We start from the raw sequence: 21,630 nt of genomic DNA, 5'->3' as shown, positions 1-21,630 counted from the left end.
CAAGTAATGTACCATTCAATAAGTGTATATAAGAGAGAAGAACTAATATAAGTATATTGAAACAATACTTTTTTGAAAGATTTTAGCACAAATAAATCGTCATTCCACTTAATTGAAAGAGACATAAATGAAAAGAAAAATGATAAAATCAGAAAGACTCCAACTAATCGTTTGCCATCGCAACTGCCGATCTAAAATGTTCTGGTCGATCAATGATTACTTTCTTGATGTGAGATATCCTGGGCCAATACTCTCCTACTCCTACCACACATTTTCTACACAACTTTGGACAATTGACAATTACCAAACTTTCAAGGGCTGTGAGGCAATGAAAATCATTCGGGAGTGACATCAACTTTGGACAATCACAAATTCTAAGCCTATTCAAACAAATCAAAGATGATAGCCATTTAGGAAACACCTCAAAGTTGATACAACCTCTAATTATCAAGGTGTGTAATGTATTTGTAGATGATTGAACCCAAGGAGGCAGGGTTACCAACTGCGGTAAATATTCAAGCCATATATATTTCAATCTCATGTTGGAGTCTTTGGTTCCAAATTCATATTCCTCTGGAAATTCCAACTTGTCACACCCATTAATATGGATATACTCTAATTGAGGAAAATGCTTGGGATCAATTGTCAGAAACTTTAAATTGCTACATTTTCCAACAATCAATGTCTTAAGAGTAGGTAATTTTATCCCGAGAAATAAAGACCCTAAATTCTCGCTAAACGAGATATGCAATCTTTGAAGAAACTTCAAGTTGCAATCTCCTTCTCGGGCAAAGAAATCTGCTTTGTGGTTATCTCCAAACGTCGAAGGCTAATTAACTTTTCTAAATCTCTGGGTAATACTTCAAGCTCGGTACACCCAACAAGCAAGAAAGTTTGCAAACATTGGAGTATGCATATAGAATCAGGCAATCTCTTCACTTTACGATTATATTGCAGATCAAGAAATCTTAAGTGCTTCAACTTATGAATGAACCAAGGTAATGTTTCATAAGTTGAATTACTTAAGTCCAACATATACAGGTATTTATGCTTCAATACCGATGTATTGAGAAAAGCTTCATCAATTCCAATTTCATGTACAGGAAACAATATAGTTCGGAGAGTTGCTGATTCTGGAATATGAGATTTGTCAGGCATATGCTTTGCCAAAAAAGACAGATGCTGAACATTCTCAGGCATATTTTGGATGTTCAAGTTGACACACACGCACTGATCTTTTGCAACATAGATCGCAAGATCGTGCATTAAATCATGTATTTTAAAACAATAGCCAGCCCCAAAGTCAATAAAATCCTGAAGAAAAGATTTTGACATTAATTCAAGTAAATATTGATTGGCAATATCTTCCAAAGACTTGTTTTCTACTGATGATGGAATGAGACCAAGTGCTCCCCAAAGAGAAGAGACAGTTGCACTGATGAATACGTAATCCTTTGGGAAAAGAGAGAACATAGCAAAGCAATGCTTTAAATATGATGGCATTTGATCATAGCTTAATTTTAAAACAGGTAAAATGTCATTTTCCCTTTGTGACAATTTCCATATCTCATTATCTCGCACATGTTCCCACTCATCTATCTTATGTTTTGAAAACAATGAACTCCCCAGTGTTCTTATTGCTAAAGGAACGCCACTACATTTTTTCACAATTTTTTTCGCAATATTCATCAATTTCGGATACTTCTTCTCTTCACCTTCTTTAAAGGCCCATCTAACAAATAAAGACAATGAATTTTTTAAAGAAAGGCCTTCTAAATTGTAGGAGCTAACAGTACCCATCATGGAAGCGATAGTGGGACTACGAGTAGTCACCAAGATCTTACTTTCGTTAGAACCCATCATTTCTAGCAAATCTTGTAATTCGAGCCATTTAACACGATCATCATTCCATACATCGTCCAAGACGAGTAGGAATTTCTTCCCAGCAATTTTTTTTCTTAGAGTATGTTGCAGTTGCTGCACATCCAAATCTTTCACATTTTGTTGGCCAACAGGAGAATAAGAAGATGCAAGATCTCCTTCACTAGCACACATGATAATTTTGATCAACAATTGGTTGATGTCAAAGTCATCAGAAACACAGATCCATATTTTCAATGGAAAAGACTCTGTTATCCTCTGATCGTTGTGCACTAATTTAGCAAGGGTAGTCTTCCCCATACCTCCAATTCCCACTATTGGAATAACTGAGGTATGTGAATTTTCCTGCAACAAAAGCTTTATGATATTCTCTTTATCAAAGTCCCTCCCTATGGCATTTGACTCAACAACATGGGAATAAGTCATTTCCCTCCTATGCACAACTCGCCTATCAACATCAATTCTTTCAAGCCCAAACTTATTCCTATCAGCCGCAACCAGATCTAATCTTTTCTTGATTTCTTCTAATTTTTTACTCATCTTATAACGAAAAACAAGCGAATTAGAACTCAAGAAGAAGCGACCTACCTTGTGTTTGGTGGAACCATAGGCTTTGACTACTTGCTTCCGCAAAATCTCGCACTCGAGTTCGTCAAGCACGATCTCGGCATCGGAGAAAACGCGCTTGATCTGCTTCAGCCATTCTCGCAGCGCGTGGTTTTGCTCTTGCTTTTGCTCAGCATCTAACAGCACAGCTTTGACGTATGAGAAAGTGTGTTTGAAGTCTTGCAAGTCATCGTACACACCAATTAGTTGAGTAGCCGCTTCGTATGCAGGAGAAGCCAGCTTTCTTATCAATGATTGTGCCACATTGAATATGAATGATTCAGCCATGGTTAATGGGGAATGCAGATCAGAGAGGAGGAGAGATTCAAAAGCAGGTTCAGTGAAATCAATGTGAAGTCTCCAAAACTCAAGCAAATGTTAATAGTCAAAATGTTACACACACCAGCAACTGAGAGTGTGCTGCACTTTTTTTAATAATTAAATTTTAATATTTATTTATATTAATAATTAATTTTAATAACATATCTTGATCTTTATCTAATATGATTGAAAAAAAAAATATTCTAATCAACATATATTTTTTATTTTTTTAGTTTGGGTTATAATATGTAAACAATGCTTAATGTAACCAAATTCAAATTTTACTTTTGACTAACACGAAAATCCAGGAAAGAAATAGTCACCGAGGCACTCAAGTAAGTCAACTACATGCATTTATGTATATTATAAATTCTTAATTACTCCCTCTTTCTAAGTTTTGCACGGATAAGAAGACAACTATTAGAGCAATTCTAATAAAATTAATTTTAAATATTATTTTTAATTTTATAATAATTAAAGTAATTTAAAATTAAAATTTATATTAAATATTATCTATAAAATAATATTGGTATTAATAAAGTTATTTCGTATCATTTTAAAAAAATATTAATAAAATACTACGATTTGTATAATCTATTAAATTTTTTATTAAGACTGTGTTGAATTTAAAAAATAAAAAATAAAAAAATTAAATAAAAATAAAAAAAATTAATGAAACTCACTTATTTTTTTACATTATTCATTTTTTTTTGACTTTTTCATTCAACCAAATAATGAAAAATAGTTTTTTCTTTTCAATTTCTTTCTTTTCCTTTTTTTTCTTTTCATTTTTTATTCAAACAAACAAAGTCAAAATGAATATTATAATTATCAAGGGTAAGTATACAAATAAAAAATGATTTATTAACCAATTATAGCTAGTGTTAGTTAGTAGTTACTAAAGATGGGTATTCGGTTATTCTATTTTGTCCACCTCAGCAGCTTTATTAGTTTCTCTACTCTAATATATATATAGTGTGAAAATTATGAAGTGATCAATTCTATTTTAGGAGATAACTCTCTCTCTCTCTCTCTCTCTCTTCCTCATATTATATTTTTAACCAAAAATTAATTGTTACTGTTCTTAGTGTTTTCACTGAGAGTCTCAACTATTGTGAAGTTCTATCGTGGCAATTCATTCTTGTAACATGGTATCTAGAGCTCAGTTGTGATTATTTATGGCGCTTCTTCTTACGAATTCAACTCCTACTATCAAGAATGTCGTGGTTCTAATTCAAGACAATCATGTCTTTTTTAATTCTGACATGACTTTTGTATAATTCCTAATCAGGTTACTCGGGATCATCTCCTTCAAGAAATAGCTAAAGGAGGAATCTATTATTTTGATCAACTAGTTGTTCCAAGAAATGGGATAATTACATCTATTGCTGTTAATTCTAAATGCTTAGCTAATTTATACAATTCAAAAAAATCTATTACTTCTTTCAACAAGAGAGTATAGAGAGGAAGCATAGACATATCACTGAGACTGATTTATCTCTTCTGGATACTGCATCCATGTCCCTAAAATATTGGAATGTTGTCTTTACTACTGTATGCTTTCTTATAAACAGATTACCCATAGTAAAACTAAATTTTCAAAGTCCCTATGAAGCTCTTTTTCACAAACCACCAGATTATATATCTCTAAGGATATTTGGATATGCTTGTTATCCCTTGCTACGACCATACAATAAAATAAAATTCAATTTTAAATCTAAAATGTATGTGTTTTGGGTTATGATTCGAACCATAAAGGTTATAAATGTCTTAATCAGGAAGGCAAGATTTTTATCTCTAGAAATGTACTATTTGATGAACTTATTTTTTCCTTTCATAAATGGAAACCTTCACATTCTCCTGCACTATACTCATCTCCCTCTCCTAATAATGCACCTAGTAGAGTCATTCTCTTGATTATTCAACCTATTCAATTCGATTCTACTTTTGTTTCTAACATACAACCCTCCCCTTTTTCTAATTCATACTCATTTTCCACTGTCAGTCCTCTAAATTCTCACACTAATACCTCAACTCCATCTCCCACAATCACCACCAACACTACAACAACCAATACTATCCTAATTTCTGGGACAGATATTGAACTCCCTCCTAGTACATCTACTGCTACCACAACTCCATTTCTTTCTTCCAATATTCATCCCATGACTACTAGACTAAAATCTAGTATTATAAAGCCGAAAAACCTTGTGGCTATTGCTGACTCCCCTGATTTAGTCAATCAAATACTAAAAAATGCTAAACAATCCCTCACTTGTTCTCATTGGAAGCAGGCTATAGACAACGAATTTGAGGCTCTAACTAAATATGGGACATGGTTTCTGGTTGATCCTCCACCCATGGTAACCATTGTTGATTGTAAATGGGTGTATGCCATTAAAAAAAGTGTAGAAGGTAAAATTCTTAGGTATAAGACAGTGCAAATCATAATCACTATTGCACTAACCCATAATTGGTGCTTAAGACAATTTGATTTTTATCATGCATTTTTAAATGGGGCATTATCAAAAAATTTCTATATGCAGTAGCCAGTTGGATACAATGAGAGGCATTCAATGAAAGTTTGTAAACTGCACAAGACCATCTATGGTCTCAAGCAAGCCCCAAAGGTTTAGTATAATACTCTTGTTTCTACCTTAAAAAATTTTGGCTTTTGAAATACAACTTTTGATGTGGCATTATTTATTAAAAAAAAATAAATTCTGATGTTACTTACATGCTGATATATGTGGATGATATCATTGTCACAGGGTCAAACTCTATTGAAATAGACAACTTAATCAAGCAATTGAACTGTATTTTTTTTTGAAGGATCTTGGTTTATTTCACTTCTTTTTAGGCCTTAAAGCCTATTATTTACATGACCAGAAATTGTTGCTTACTCAAACAAAATATGCAAAAGACTTGCTAAATCGTGCAGGAATGCATAATTTAAATCCTATGCCTACACCTATGATAACATCTTTAAAGATGAGCAAAAGCGACTCAGATCCTTATGAAGATCCTAAGCAATATAGATCCATTGTAGGAGCTTTACTGTATCTCACAATTACAAGACCAGATTTAGCATTCGTTGTGAACAAAGTTTCTCAATTTATGCATTCACCAACCATTCAACATTGAAAGGAAGTTAAAAGGATACTTAGATATCTATAAGGTATACTTCATGAAGGTTTATTTTTTTCCAAATGCACTGACTATCGTATTCTATCCTTTGCAGATTCGGACTGGCCTTTGGACTTAGATAATCGGAGGTCAACTGCTGGATATTGTATCTACCTTGGCACAAATTTAATAGCTTGGAGGAGTGACAAACAGTTTAAGATTAACATGTATACAACTGAAGCAGAATATAGAGCGATAGCCTCAACTTAGACTGAGATCATGAGCATCCAGCAGCTATTGGAAGAATTGGGAGTCCCACAACTAAAATCTCCAACAATTTATTGTGACAATTATAGCACATGTTTACTTGATGCCAATCTTGTATTGCACAGCAGATGCAAGCATTTGGAGATGGATTTATATTTTATCAAAGACCTGGTTAATTCTAACAACTCTATGTGGTTCAAATCTCTGCTCTTGATCAAGTGGCAGACTTGTTAACAAAACCTATTTCAATCACCTTCTTCACCAGATTTAAGAGCAAACTTAGGATAGGGACTCATTGTAAGAACCAGAAATAATTAACTGATTTATTAACGTAAAATAATAATAATTTGATTGTCCAAAATATGATACAAAAATTTAGAATATTAATTAAAAACCCTAAACCTAAAATAATAATAATTTAATTGTCCAAAATATGATACAAAAATTTAGAATATTAATTAAAAAATATAAATATGATATTTGAATTCAGTAGATTTTTCTGAGTTGAAAAATATAATTTTCTTTGAAAAATTGCGTAATGTAATACCCGGTCTAACCGAAATTAATTAAATAATGAGTTAAGTAGGAGCGAATATGATTGGAAGATTTGGCAATTGGAATTTGATGATTTAAATATGATATTTGGATTCAGTGAATTTTTCCGAGTCGGAAGACATAGTTTTCTGCGTAAAAGCGCGCAGTGAAATTTTGATCGGCAGTACCGGCTGAGACCTGTCTGGTACTGCAGCTGAGAAAATTGATTATGAGTAAATAATATTAAGAAATGAGGAATTATAATTAGGGGAGATAGAAATATTTGGAGTGCGATTTAGAGCGCTAATCTTAAAGGTTTTGGTCCAAAATTGGGCCAACGGACAAAAATAAGTGAACTGGGCCTAAGTGGGTCCAAGACCCAACATATATAAACATTAGTTATGAGCATTTCAGCACATTTTTACCCTAAAAGAGAGGTTGGGGCGCTGAAATAGAGAAGAGAGAAGAGAAGAGAGAAAACCTAACTCTCTTTGATCTTCAAATCACCATAACTTGAGTTACGGAGCTCCGATTGACGAGCTGTTTGCAGCCACGTGTCGCTCTTCTCATCCTCTACAATTCTATCTAAGTTTTGTGGTGAGTAATTCACTATCCTCTGCCCAGTTTTCATTTTTTTCTTCAAATTCGAATTTGGTTTGGGTTTTGAGGAAACCTTGTGATTTTGGTTGTTTAGGAGTGCTCTAGTATGAGCCATGGGTGATATTCATCACAAACTTCAGTGGGTTAAGGTAAGAAACCCTCCAACCCTTGTGATTTGTCACTTTTATGAGCTCTAGGTTGATGTATGTATGTGATATTAGTTATGTTAGTGTATTTGATGATTTTGGTGCACAATTGGGAGATTGATGTTGCTTGAGGAGCTTTGGTGAGGCTTGGAACTAGGGTTGGTGGAGACTTCCAAAGAAGAGGCTCAATTATTTTGGCTACAAGAGGTACGGTTTAAGTTTCATTTAAGTACCATGTGGTGTGATGGGAATTCCTAGGCTAGATGCCCCTAGGATTACGTTTGGATTGTGTAAATGGTTGGTGCTAATATGCATAGTTGGTATGTAATGTGAATTAATGATTGGGTTGAGAATTTTGTGGCCTTGTATGCTTGGTGTATTGAAAATTTGATGTATTGGGTAATGAGTATTGATTTGTGGTTTATGCATTTAAATTGTGAAATTGGGCCAGAGGCCGTAAATTTTGGGCCGGAGGCCGGAAAGAGGTAAGGAAGGTAAGTTGATGTGTGCATTGTATGATGACACAAGTTATTGGATGAATTTCAGATAATGAATATATGAATGATTGGGTTGGTTATTGGATAATGAGGTTTGAGGAGTTGAAGTGTGGAAATTGGTAATTTTGGGTGAAATTGTATAGATGAGGTATATTTGGTTTTGGTTGAGGTATGTTATGTGGTCATATATGTGATCATGATTATTGATGCCTTGATGGTATGATGATGCATAATAGATATGTTTGTTGTGATATATATACTTGAGAAATGATTAAGGTTGATTTGTGGGTGAAACCATGTGACAGTGAGTATAACATTGATTATGTGTAATGATGATTGATTGGAAATAGTATTGTTGGAAATTGGGATGAGGAAAGATGTATGACATGTTAATGTGTTTGTAATTTAGCCATTCGTTTGAAATGGATAAAAATGGTTATATGGCGGTTTTGTGAATCGTGGCAAAACGTTAATGTATGAGTTGAGGAGGCTTGATGTTGATTCTGGTATATTTTGATTGATTTCAAAAAGGGTTGAAACTAGCATGTTTTGGTTGATTTTAAAAAGGGTTGAAAATGGCTTGTTTTGAAAAGGGCACCTTGTGGTTTTGTATGAAAACATATTTTTTCGGGTATACTTTGATAGGACATAACTTGGACTCTGGATCTTCGTTTTTTGCAAAACTTGTTTAGAAGTGAAATTGGATCCGGGATGTCCATGCCGTTCGAAGAACGGGCGGAAAACGATTTAAAATGAGGAAGTTATGTCCGTCGGAAGATTGGGGGTTGAATCTGTGAATTCTGCAGCTTTTAACTTAGAAAATTTTTAGCAAAATGACCCTCCACACGTAGGCGCACTTGGCGCGTACGCGTCGTTCTTCAAGAAGGCACCATCCACGCGTGCGCGTGGTGTGCGCGTGTGCGTGGTGTGCGCGTGCGCGTCGATGCGCTGCACCCAATGCCCAGCCATTTTTCCCGAGAGTTGTGCCAGAGTTGTGCCAGTTTTGTGCCTGGGGCGCAAATGCACCCACGCGTACGCGTACGCATCGTCTGGCTGTGTTTCAATCTGCGCGTCCGCGTGTATGACGCATACGCGTCGATGAGCTTTGTGGCCATCCACGCGTGCGCGTGGAGTACACGTACGCGTGGCCCTGTTTTCATCCCAAAGTTGATTTTTGAGTTTTAAAAGCCAAATCTCATACTTTTAAGCCTTCGATCTCACCCCTTATGTGTTAAATCATTATGATATGCCTAGCAATGAGAAAGGAGCTAGGGGATGTGATATCTTGCGAGTGAAGCAAGGGGAAATGTTATGATCAATGATGATCAACGATGATTATATGAGATATAGAGGATGACGGTAGAAGTACCGTGTATGCCATGAGCCGAAGGGCTATATCTAGTGATAAATGGCTGGTTCTTGATTGAACCATGAGCCGGATGGTTGAGTTATTGCCGGGTACGGCAAAGCCATTATTGATTATGGCTGAGTATAAATGCATATATGATTAATGAATGAATGTGTTAAATGGATAATAATGGAAAATGTTGAAATGTGATGTGTAACCCCGAGTAGTAGGCAGTGGCGTTGTCCGCTTGCTCCGGATATGAGACGGAAAAGGATGTTTATGATAAATGAGTTAATTATGGAGTTTTGAATGAATGTAGCTTTGATACCTGGGTAGTAGTAAGGGTTTGGGTTCGTCCCACTTGCTCCAGGTTAATGTTTGAGATTTGATAACAATGAGGATTGATAATATGAATTGAGATTGAATGAATATATGTTTGAGATACCTGGGCAGTAGCAAGGGTTGTGGTTCGTCCCGCTTGCTCCGGGTTAATGCTTGAGATACCTGGGTAGTAGTAAGGGTTGGGGTTCGTCCCACTTGCTCCAGGTCAGAGATTGTGACGCTTGGGTAGTAGCGGCAGTAGTGGTGAATCCACTCGCTCCAGGTTGAGCTTTTAAACACCCGCCTGAGTAGTAGCCGCAGTAGTGGTTGTTCCACTGGCTCTAGGTTGAGCGGGTAGTAGCAAGGGGGTCGTAGCTCAAACCTACTTGCTCTGCAAGGGGTGTTTTTGTCCAATGGTTAGCTACCAGGACATATCGGGTTGGCTATATAACCAACAGATGATATCATCAGCCATAGGACAAGCATACATCATTTGCATATGTTTGAATTGTTTGGGTTTGCCTATTTGTTTTGGATTTCTATATCATATATGCTATGTCACCTGATTACGTGCTACTTGTTCTACTTGTACCTTATTTGTGTATTACTTGTCTGTATTGCTTGTGTTTGTACAACTTTGAGATCCCTCATGTTGGTGTCGGTGGATGTTGGGGGCTGTTCTTGATGAGATGAATTGATGATGCAATTGCATGATGATGATGATGATTTTTGAATGAGATAATTTGAGCCCCCTGGGTAGACGCAGTGATGTGATTCCACTAGCTCCAGGCGAGGGTATGATGTATTGATATAGAGTTGCTGAGGCAGAATAACTGGTGATGGTTTTGCTTATGATTCTGAGTCTGATTCGTGGAAGAATCAGCGAGTTGGGAAATATGTGTGACATGAACTAGATTTAGTATCCCCTTACGACAGATGCCTATTTATGGATTAGTGAGAATCTAGGTTGGATACTTGGTGAAAAGGAGTTTAGGATGCTTAGTGAGTTTTTATTGCAGTGCATTGTATTTATTTGGCACTTTTACCGTACTGGGAACCCATGGGCCCGGGGTTCTCATTCCGTATATATCTCTTGTTTTTCAGATTCAAGTTCAGATGCTCAGAAGTGAGCTGCGGTTCGTCTGAGAGACGTCAAAGATATTTATTTTCTCTACTTTGTGTTTTGCTTAGAATCTCTCTTCCTTTGTTTTAAAAAGATTATATTATGTGTTGAACTCTTTTGGAACTTGCCTATAGAGGCTCTTATGTTTCCTTTGAGAGAGATTAGGATGTACTGTTGTCAGTTACTTTCATACTGTACCCTAGCCGGCCTAAACTTCGCGGGTCGCGATTAGTGGCTATTTACTTATGTTATATATATATATATATATATATATATATATATATATATATATATATATATATATATATATATCCATCTGTTATCTATCTCTTAATCTCCTTTATGCTTTGTCCGTATATCACTTTCGGCTTCACAGTTTAACTTTTCGTTGTCAAAACGTGAGTGATACGTCTTCGCGATTTTATTTCTACTCTTTTCAGGCTTCTCGATTAATACTCCTTTCGAAATTACCTATATTTATATATTAAAAATCCACCTGAGAGTCGTACCACCGTAATATCATTGACTTATGACTCGAGCATAAGGATTTGAATATTAGGGTGTTACATTATGGTATCAGAGCAGTTCGTCCTCGTGAGCCTGAGGGATGGAACTGCTTATGCTTCAATGCATACTCTGAGTCTGTGCCTGTGCTAGTTAGGGTATCTAATCGATACATCTAGCATGAAGTCCATGAGTGTACCTTTGGAACTTTGAAGCACTATACTTCCGATATTGAGACTGATCAACTTGATATCGATTGTTTAGTGTGTATAGGAACCAAATGGCACCTCGTGGACCCGGTCGGGGACGTGAGAGATCGTACTAGCACGCAGGAACCGGAAGTCAACCCGAATAACCCGGTAAACCTTATGGCAGCATTGGAGAATATGGCTGCTACTATGCAAGCCACTGCGGAGGCTCTTGGGCAACAGATAAACAATAATGGCAATGGCGGAAGGGAAGCTCAGGACTCGATGACACTGGCAACTTTCTTAAAGGTTAATCCACCTAAGTTCAAGGGAACCACCAATCCGACTGAAGTTGATACTTGGTTTCAGGCCATGGAGCGAGCACTGCAAGCGCAGTTGGTGCCTGAAGAGCAGCATGTTGAATTTGCTACCTATCTGCTCACGGGGGAAGCATCGCATTGGTGGCAAGGGGCTCGACGTCTCCTACAATAGGGGAATGATCCTATCACTTGGGATGCCTTCCAGGTGGAATTCTATAAGAAGTACTTTCCAAATTCCGCCAGAACAGCCAAGGAATTGGAGTTACTGCAGCTGAAGCAAGGTGCTATGTCTGTATCTGAGTATACAGACAAATTTGAGGAGCTATTCAGGTTTTCTCACATGTGTCAGGGAGCTCTGGGAGACTTCAAGGAATGGAAATGCATTAAGTATGAAGGAGGGCTCCGGAGTAACATCTTAAGTTCAGTGAGACCAATGGAGATCCGAACTTTTTCAGAGTTGGTAAATAAGAGCAGAATTACTGAAGAGTGTGTGAAGAGGATGGTTGCAGAGAAAGGAAGTCATAGAGAGCACAACTAGGGATTTGCACCAAGGTGTCGAGAGTTTAAGGAGAGAGGATACATACAACACTTTCCCCATGGACGGAATAACTTTGCAACGAGTGAGGAGTCCCAAAGAAACGGTAAGAGAAAGTGGACAGCGGCTTCTTCTAATGTTTCGAGCTGTCAAAGATGTGGAAGTCATCACCCAAATAGGCCGTGCCGATTGGGGTTAGGTGTATGTTACAAGTGCGGGTTACCAGGGCATGTATCAAGAAATTGCCAACAAGGAGAGAGTCAAGATGCGGGCCGATTGCGACAGTAAGATTGAGGTAATTACAATAATCAGGCTTAAAGGATAGTGCATGATTTTATAATACCGCCTGTACAGTAAAACTGGGAATGTCAAGCTTAATATTAGACTGAGAAGCAAACCGGATGGTCCGAGTAAGGATTTGCCTTAATACAAATGGATAAATGCCTATGATGTAAATGATTTTCTGTTGAGAATGATGTGTTGTGTTTGTTATATAGTTAGTTAATTTCTGGATTTTTGGTGAAACGGATTGAACCCGTGACTTTTAGTTCCTTTGATTTAAATAGATAAGGGATGGTCCTAAATGATGGATTTGGAAATGTTGATTTGAATTTTCGGTCAAGTTAAGTTGTGGTTTAGTACTTGAGGAAATAAGTGATGGAACTAATACTTGACGAGAAATCAAAGTGGCATAACGGAAGCTTGCTAAAGCGTTAGCACAGTATGGTAATAATAAGGAAAAGTGGGGTATGATTAGAAATGTTTTATGCTTTGAGTACCTAAAAGTTTAGTGAGCTTATGCAGATAATGATTCTAGATAATTGGAATTAATTGCGGCTGTGAGCCTTGATGGTTCTGAAACGGATGAGAAAATTATCATTGATGCGTAATCGGATTTAGATGATGATTGAGTGCAAGTTGTCGTGTTCGAGAGATGAGTAATATGATGTTTGGTCATAGTGACCTTGGATTTAGTTTGGGATTTATAATGATTGGTTTTGAAAGACGAATGTGAAAACCATTAAATTGAAATGTTGATGCGGTATTGAGATTGGTTTGAGGGAACCCGTGACGGGTGGTAAACTCCAATTTTTAGGGAGGTGCTGTTGAAAATTTTCCCAGGAATTTGAAGGAGTGTTGGTTATATTTTTGAAGATGATTTTGATCTGAGTAACTTCAACAAAAGAGATGTGTCTCGAAAGCTTTTATACATTAGTAAAGGAAAGCAGATTCTTAAGAGTTTGTCAGCTTGTTAGTCCAAACTCATTGAATTCTAAAACGAAGAAAGCTTTGATTGATTATAGTGATGTGGGATGATGGCTATGATTAACGATGATGGCAATATTATTGATGACATGATTTGAGATTTAATAGGGTGTGGGTTGATGAGACGGTAAAAGTAAGGAACGAGGCTATTAGTCGGCGTTGAACGAACGATCAAGACCCTCAGAAATAGAGAAATCAGAGCGCGGCAACGGAAGTGCGCAGACTAAAAGGACCTTGGAACTGTAATGCGTTTGATATAAAGGCAGACTATGCTCGCGTACTCGTAGGGATGGATGGAATTTTCGAGGACGAAAATTTCTGTTAGGGGGGTAGAATGTAATACCCGGTCTAACCGAAATTAATTAAATAATGAGTTAAGTAGGAGCGATTATGGTTGGAAGATTTGGCAATTGGAATTTGATAATTTAAATATGATATTTGGATTCAGTGAATTTTTCCAAGTCGGAAGACATAGTTTTCTGCGTAAAAGCGCGCAGTGAAATTTTGATCGGCAATTCCGGCTGAGACCTGTCTGGTACTGCAGCTGAGAAAATTGATTATGAGTAAATAAGATTAAGAAATGAGGAATTATAATTAGGGGAGGTAGAAATATTTGGAGTGCGATTTAGAGCGCTAATCTTAAAGGTTTTGGTCCAAAATTGGGCCAACAGACAAAAATAAGTGAAATGGGTCTAAGTGGACCCAAGACCCAACATATATAAACATTAGTTATGAGCATTTCAGCTCATTTTTATCCTAAAAGAGAGGTTGGGACGCTGAAATAGAGAAGAGAGAAGAGAAGAGAGAAAACCTAACTCTCTTTGATCTTCAAATCACCATAACTTGAGTTACGGAGCTCCGATTGATGAGCCGTTTGCGGCCACGAGTCGCTCTTCTCATCCTCTACAATTCTATCCAAGTTTTGTGGTGATTAATTCACTTTCCTCTGCCCAGTTTTCATTTTTCTCTTCAAATTCGAATTTGGTTTGGGTTTTGAGGAAACCTTGTGATTTTGGTTGTTTAGGAGTGCTCTAGTATGAGCCATGGGTGATATTCATCACAAACTTTAGTGGGTTAAGGTAAGAAACCCTCCAACCCTTGTGATTTGTCACTTTTATGAGCCTTAGGTTGATGTATGTATGTGATATTGGTTATGTTAGTGTATTTGATGATTTTGGTGCACAATTGGGAGATTGATGTTGCTTGAGGAGCTTTGGTGAGGCTTGGAACTAGGGTTGGTGGAGACTTCCAAAGAAGATGCTCAATTGGTTTGGCTACAAGAGGTACGATTTAAGTTTCAATTAAGTACCGTGTGGTGTGCTAAGAATTCCTAGGCTAGATTCCCCTAGGATTAAGTTTGGATTGTGTAAATGGTTGGTGCTAATATGCATAGTTGGTATGTAATGTGAATTAATGATTGGGTTGAGAATTGTGTGGCCTTGTATGCTTGGTGTATTGAAAATTTGATGTATTGGGTAATGAGTATTGATTTGTGGTTTATGCATTTAAATTATGAAATTGGGCCAGAGGCCGTAAATTTTGGGCCGGAGACCGGAAAGAGGTAAGGGAGGTAAGTTGATGTGTGCATTGTATGATGACACAAGTGATTGGATGAATTTCAGATAATGAATATTTGAATGATTGGGTTGGTTATTGGATAATGAGGTTTCAGGAGTTGAAGTATGGAAATTGGTAATTTTGGGTGAAATTGTATAGATGAGGTATGTTTGGTTTTGGTTAAGGTATGTTATGTGGTCATATATGTGATCATGATTATTGATGCCTTGATGGTATGATGATGCATAAGAGATGTGTATGTTGTGATATATATACTTGAAAAAATGATTAAGGTTGATTTGTGGGTGAAACCATGTGACAGTGAGTATAATATTGATTATATGTAATGATGATTGATTGGAAATAGTATTGTTGGAAATTGGGATGAGGAAAGATGTATGACATGTTAATGTGTTTGTAATTTAGCCATTCGTTTGAAATGGATAAAAATGGTTATATGGCGGTTTTGTGAATCGTGGCAAAGCGTTAATGTATGAGTTGAGGAGGCTTGATGTTGATTCTGGTATATTTTGATTGATTTCAAAAAGGGTTGAAACTAGCATGTTTTGGTTGATTTTAAAAAGGGTTGAAAATGGCTTGTTTTGAAAAGGGCACCTTGTGGTTTTGTATGAAAACATATTTTTTGGGCATACTTTGATGGGACATAACTTGGACTCTGGATCTCAATTTTGTGCCAAACTTTTTTAGAAGTGAAATTGGATCCGAGATGTCCATGCCGTTAGAAGAACGGCCGAAAAACGATTTAAAATGAGGAAGTTATGTCCGTCGGAAGATTGGGGGTTGAATCTGTGAATTCTGCAGCTTTTAACTTAGAAAATTTTTAGCAGAATGACCCTCCACGCGTAGGCGCACTTGGCGTGTACGCGTCGTTCTTCAAGAAGGCACCATCCACGCGTGCGCGTGGTGTGCGCGTGCGCGTCGATGCGCTGCACCCAATGCCCAGCCATTTTTTCTGAGAGTTGTGCCAGAGTTGTGCCAGTTTTGTGCCTGGGACGCAAATGCACCCACGCGTACGCGTGGCTGATGCATACGCGTCGTCTGGCTGCGTTTCAATCTGCGCGTCCGAGTGTATGACGCATACGCGTCAATGAGCTTTGTGGCTATCCACGCGTGCGCGCGTGGAGTACGCGTACCCGTGGCCCTGTTTTCATCCCAAAGCTGATTTTTGAATTTTAAAAGCCAAATCTCATACTTTTAAGCCTCCGATCTCACCCCTTATGTATTAAATCATTATGATATGCTTAGCAATGAGAAAGGAGCTAGGGGATGTGGTAACTTGCGAGTGAAGCAAGGGAAAAAGTTATGATTAATGTTGATCAACGATGATTATATGAGATATGGAGGATGACGGTAGAAGTACCGTGTATGCCATGAGCCGAAGGGCTATATCTAGTGATAAATGGCTGGTTCTTGATTGAACCATGAGCCGGATGGCTGAGTTATTGCCGGGTCACGGCAAAGCCATTATTGATTATGGCTGAGTATAAATGCATATATGATTAATGAATGAATGTGTTAAATGGATAATAATGAAAAATATTGAAATGTGATGTGTAACCCCGGGTAGTAGGCAGTGGCGTTGTCCACTTGCTCTGGGTATGAGACGGAAAATGATGTTTATGATAAATGAGTTAATTATGGAGTTTTGAATGAATGTAGCTCTGATACCTGGGTAGTAGTAAGGGTTGGGGTTCGTCCCACTTGCTCCAGGTTAATGTTTGAGATTTGATAACAATGAGGATTGATAATATGAATTGAGATTGAATGAATATATGTTTAAGATACCTGGGCAGTAGCAAGGGTCGTGGTTCGTCCCGCTTGCTCTGGGTTAATATTTAAGATACCTGGGTAGTAGTAAGGGTTGGGGTTCGTCCCACTTGCTCTAGGTCAGAGATTGTGACGCCTGGGTAGTAGCGGCAGTAGTGGTGAATCCATTCGCTCCAGGTTGAGCTTTTAAACACCCGCCTGGGTAGTAGCCGCAGTAGTAGTTGTTCCACTGGCTCTGGGTTGAGCGGGTAGTAGCAAGGGGGTTGTAGCTCAAACCTACTTGCTCTGCAAGGGGTGTTTTTGTCCAATGGTTAGCTACCAGGACATGTCGGGTTGGCTATATAACCGACAGATGATATCATTAGCCATAGGGCAGGCATACATCATTTGCATATGTTTGAATTGTTTGGGTTTGCCTATTTGTTTTGGATTTCTATATCATATATGCTATGTCACCTGATTACGTTCTACTTGTTCTACTTGTACCTTATTTGTGTATTACTTGTCTGTATTGCTTGAGTTTGTACAACTTTGAGATCCCTCATGTTGGTGTCGGTGGATGTTGGGGGCTGTTCTTGATGAGATGAATTGATGATGCAATTGCATGATGATGATGATGATGATTTTTGAATGAGATAATTTGAGCCCTCTGGGTAGACGCAGTGATGTGATTCCACTAGCTCCAGGCGAGGGTATGATATATTGATATAGAGTTGCTGAGGCAGAATAACTGGTGATGGTTTTGCTTATGATTCTGAGTCTGATTCGTGGAAGAATCAGCGAGTTGGGAAATATGTGTGACATGAACTAGATTTAGTATCCCCTTACGACAGATGCCTATTTATGGATTAGTGAGAATCTAGGTTGGATACTTGGTGAAAAGGAGTTTAGGATGCTTAGTGAGTTTTTATTGCAGTGCATTGTATTTATTTGGCACTTTTACCGTACTGGGAACCCATGGGCCCGGGGTTCTCATTCCGTATATATCTCTTGTTTTTCAGATTCAGGTTCAAGTGCTCAAAAGTGAGCTGCGGTTCGTCTGAGAGACGGCGAAGATATTTATTTTCTCTACTTTTTTTTCTTAGAATCTCTCCACCTTTGTTTTAAAAAGATTATATTATGTGTTGAACTCTTTTGGAACTTGCCTATAGAGGCTCTTATGTTTCCTTTGGGAAAGATTAGGATGTACTGTTGTCAGTTACTTTCATATTGTACCCTAGCCGGCCTAAACTTCGCGGGTCGCGACTAGTGGCTATATATATCCATCTGTTATCTATCTCTTAATCTCCTTTATGCCTTGTCCGTATATCGCTTTCGGCTTCACAGTTTAACTTTTCGTTGTCAAAACGTGAGTGATACGTTTTCGCGATTTTATTTCTACTCTTTTCAGGCTTCTCAATTAATACTCCTTTCGAAATTACCTGTATTTATATATTAAAAATCCACCTGAGAGTCGTACCACCGTAATATCATTGACTTATGACTCGAGCATAAGGATTTGAATATTAGGGTGTTACACGTAAAAATGCGTACCAGTAAATTAACCAGTAGTACCATCTTAAATATGTCTGGTACTGTGTGAGAAGGATAAAAACTGTAGAAAAACTTAGGAAAATAATTAAAGTTGAAAATCGGGTACTAATTTTAAAGGTTTAGGAAAAAGTTGGGCCAAACGGGACAAAATTACTAACGGGTTGGACCAGGCCCAAGTTGGGCCCAAACCTAACACATATATACTCTCATTAAAGGCCATTTCAGCTACATTCCACTTCATAATAACACAAACACAGCAGCTGGTAGGGTTAGAGAAGAGAGGAAGAATACTATTCACTTCCTCACACTTTTGGTCATAACTCGAGCTACGGTACTCCAATTCGCGTACCGTCGGCAGCTATACGAAGATCTCGCCGAACCCGTCACTTCTAGCTAAGTATTGTGGTAAGTTTCCAAAAAAAATTTTGCCCATTTTTCTGCCTTAAAAATTTTGAATTTTTGGATTTTGGTTTTGAGTAAAGTTCTGTGTTTTGGTTGTATAGGTACACTCTAACACTTGATTGATATTGGGTCTTGCTCCCAAAACTGTTAGGCAAGGTAAGAAATATCAAATCACTTGTGATTTTATATATATATGGAACCCAGTGTATTGATTTAATGAATTAATTGTGTATAGCTTGATTATTGTGATTTTGGGAGCCTTTGGATTTGAGTTGGTGGCTTGGTTGTAGTTGAAAGCTTATTGGGCACAAATTTTTAGTGTATAGCACATATTGGGAATAAGCCAAGGTATGGTTTCAGTTTTCTCTATGTAATATGTAATATTTCTGGACACTTAGGCTAGTGGACCATAGGATAGGTTTGAATTATTGATAATGGATTATGGTTATTGATGCTTGTGATGAGTTTAATGAATTGTGATATTGTTGTTGATTATTGAGATTGAAGTTGAATAATGATAACATTGAGTATTGATGATGGATTTGGATGCTTGTGGGTATTGACGAATGTGAAGATTTTTGAATTATGGTTAAGTTGTGATTTATTGAAAACATGAAGGTGTATAAGTAGGACTTTTGAGTGGGAATGGAGAAAATGTATATGGATAGGTTGGAGAATGAATTGAAGAATATAAGAACATCGTTTAGGTACATTAGGATTATTTTGAATGTGGAATAAGTGATTTTGGATTGAGAGTTTGGTAAATTTGAGGTTTAGAGATTTTTGGTAAAAATAGATTTTTGGTGAAATTTGACGGATCATATCTTGAGCTATAGTTTTTGAAATTAAATAAATTTAATATCAAATTAAAGATGGTTCATAGAGCTTTAAAATGGTATAGATTTTGTAGAAATTTAAATTTTTTAGAGAAAGATATGATCATTGGATGTTGGTGTCAAAAATTTGATTTTTGTGATGTTGCAGAAATTATGAGATCTAGTATGTGTGTGCGCGCACACTTCTGTGTGTGTGCTCTAAACAGTGGCTATATTTTGACTTGTGCGTACGCACAGTTTGGTGCGCACGCACACCCTGTAAAATTTTAAAAACGTGCATACGCATACTCTGGTGCGCGCGTACACACAGGTAGATGCCTACTGTTGGGAGTGCTAGCATACTCTGGTGCGCACACACACCCAGCGAAATTTGTAAGTTGTGCGTACGCACAACATTGTGCGCACGCACACGCTAGGAAGTGCATTCTCTTGAGGGCGTTCGCACGTATCTGTGCGTGCGTTTAAAATTAAAACTTTTATCTTTTGTGCGTACGCACACTTTGAGAAAATTCTTCTAGGGGTGCGTACGCACAATCCTATACGTATGCACACTGCCCATTTTTTCAATGAAAACTTTATTTACAACTGTTTTACCTTCCAGCAAGTTTGTAAACTTCCGTAACACTTGTCTTAGATCCTTTAACTTGTTTTTAGGCTTTGAAGTATAGATAATACTGTAAGTAAGTTAACTAGGTAAATTCAGGTAAAAAGTTTAGAAGACGGAGCCTTAAGATTCTGGTGTACTGAGGGTGGATTAGTTGAGTGAAGTAGAGTATTGTAAAGACAATTGTTATGATGAAATTGCGGAGTTGTGGACTTGATGATGCTTGAGACAAGTCTAGGACTCGGAGTGAACTTAATACTGAAAATGATTTCTGAAAACCACTGAATTACTATTTTATACTGATATTGATGAGACGCTATGTGCCTGGCAAGGATAGTTGGTTAATCCCGCTTGTCGAGGTCGTGATGACGGTGTATGGACGGTTAGCTTATCCCCCTTACGTTGAGATGTGAGGTCAGTGGCAGAGTATCCCGCTCGCATCCCTTCAGAATCACTAGAGTATGCAGGCACTATATCCTGGACCGTGTTTCGGGCAGATATCTCGGGAGCTCCCATTCTTAGACTGAAGGGCGACATCTTCATGGAGATGTGTCGGATTGCAGTTGAACCGACAATGTGATATCAGAGCCAATAGGACAGGCATTCATCATGTGCATCTTCTATCTGATTGCTTGCTTTGCCGACTTGATTTGCTTGCCTAATGGTATATCATGATTAATTGCTTCTTGAATTTCTTGATATACATGCTATACTTGTGTTTTACTTGCATTGTTATTACTTGTGTTTTCTACTGGGATTGAGGAGGTTCAAAAGGCAGTGGCAATAGAATCGCATGGAGGTTAGGCTGGTGAAGGCTGTGGGACAATGGTGAACTGATAGTTAGAAATCCCTTAAGTTAGTTTACCCCTTTTTATAAAGATTTTAAAGTTATGGTTTTAATTATAGTTATGCATTAAGTTGAATCTCATGATTGATATAAAGATTTAGGATTGCCTCTGGCGTCCCGGGGTCTTATATCTTATATTATTGGACACTGTTACCATACTGAGAACGTCCAGTTTTCATTCCATAATTTGTTATTATTTTTCAGATGCAGGTCGCAACACACCTAGGTGAGTTGTTTGATGGTGGCAGAGCAAAGAACCTTATTCCATTCTGTTGTCCTTTTGGTTATGTTGACTAGTTCTCTCACTTTTGTATTTATATTGCCTTAGAGGCTTACTTTGAGAAAGATATTTTGTATATGCTGGTTTATCTATCAAAACTTTGTATGTCTGTATATAACTTGTCGACCTAAACTCCACGGGCTGTGGCTAGTATCTTATGATTATTATACTCTTATAATTTTGTTTTCTTATACCCTTAT

General features: G+C 37.5%; 1 pseudogene; it reads right to left on the bottom strand.

Moving 5' to 3' along the window:
- Positions 1-27: 27 nt before the first annotated feature.
- On the bottom strand, positions 28-2,891 carry LOC112696881 (putative disease resistance protein RGA1; annotated as a pseudogene).
- Between the last annotated feature and the right edge of the window lie 18,739 nt (positions 2,892-21,630).

This window comes from Arachis hypogaea, chromosome 6 (assembly GCF_003086295.3).
Source record: "Arachis hypogaea cultivar Tifrunner chromosome 6, arahy.Tifrunner.gnm2.J5K5, whole genome shotgun sequence".
In the NCBI taxonomy this organism is placed as follows: Eukaryota; Viridiplantae; Streptophyta; class Magnoliopsida; order Fabales; family Fabaceae; genus Arachis; species Arachis hypogaea.
Note: the sequence above shows the minus strand (reverse complement) of the source record. Positions and strands in the feature narration are given on the sequence as shown.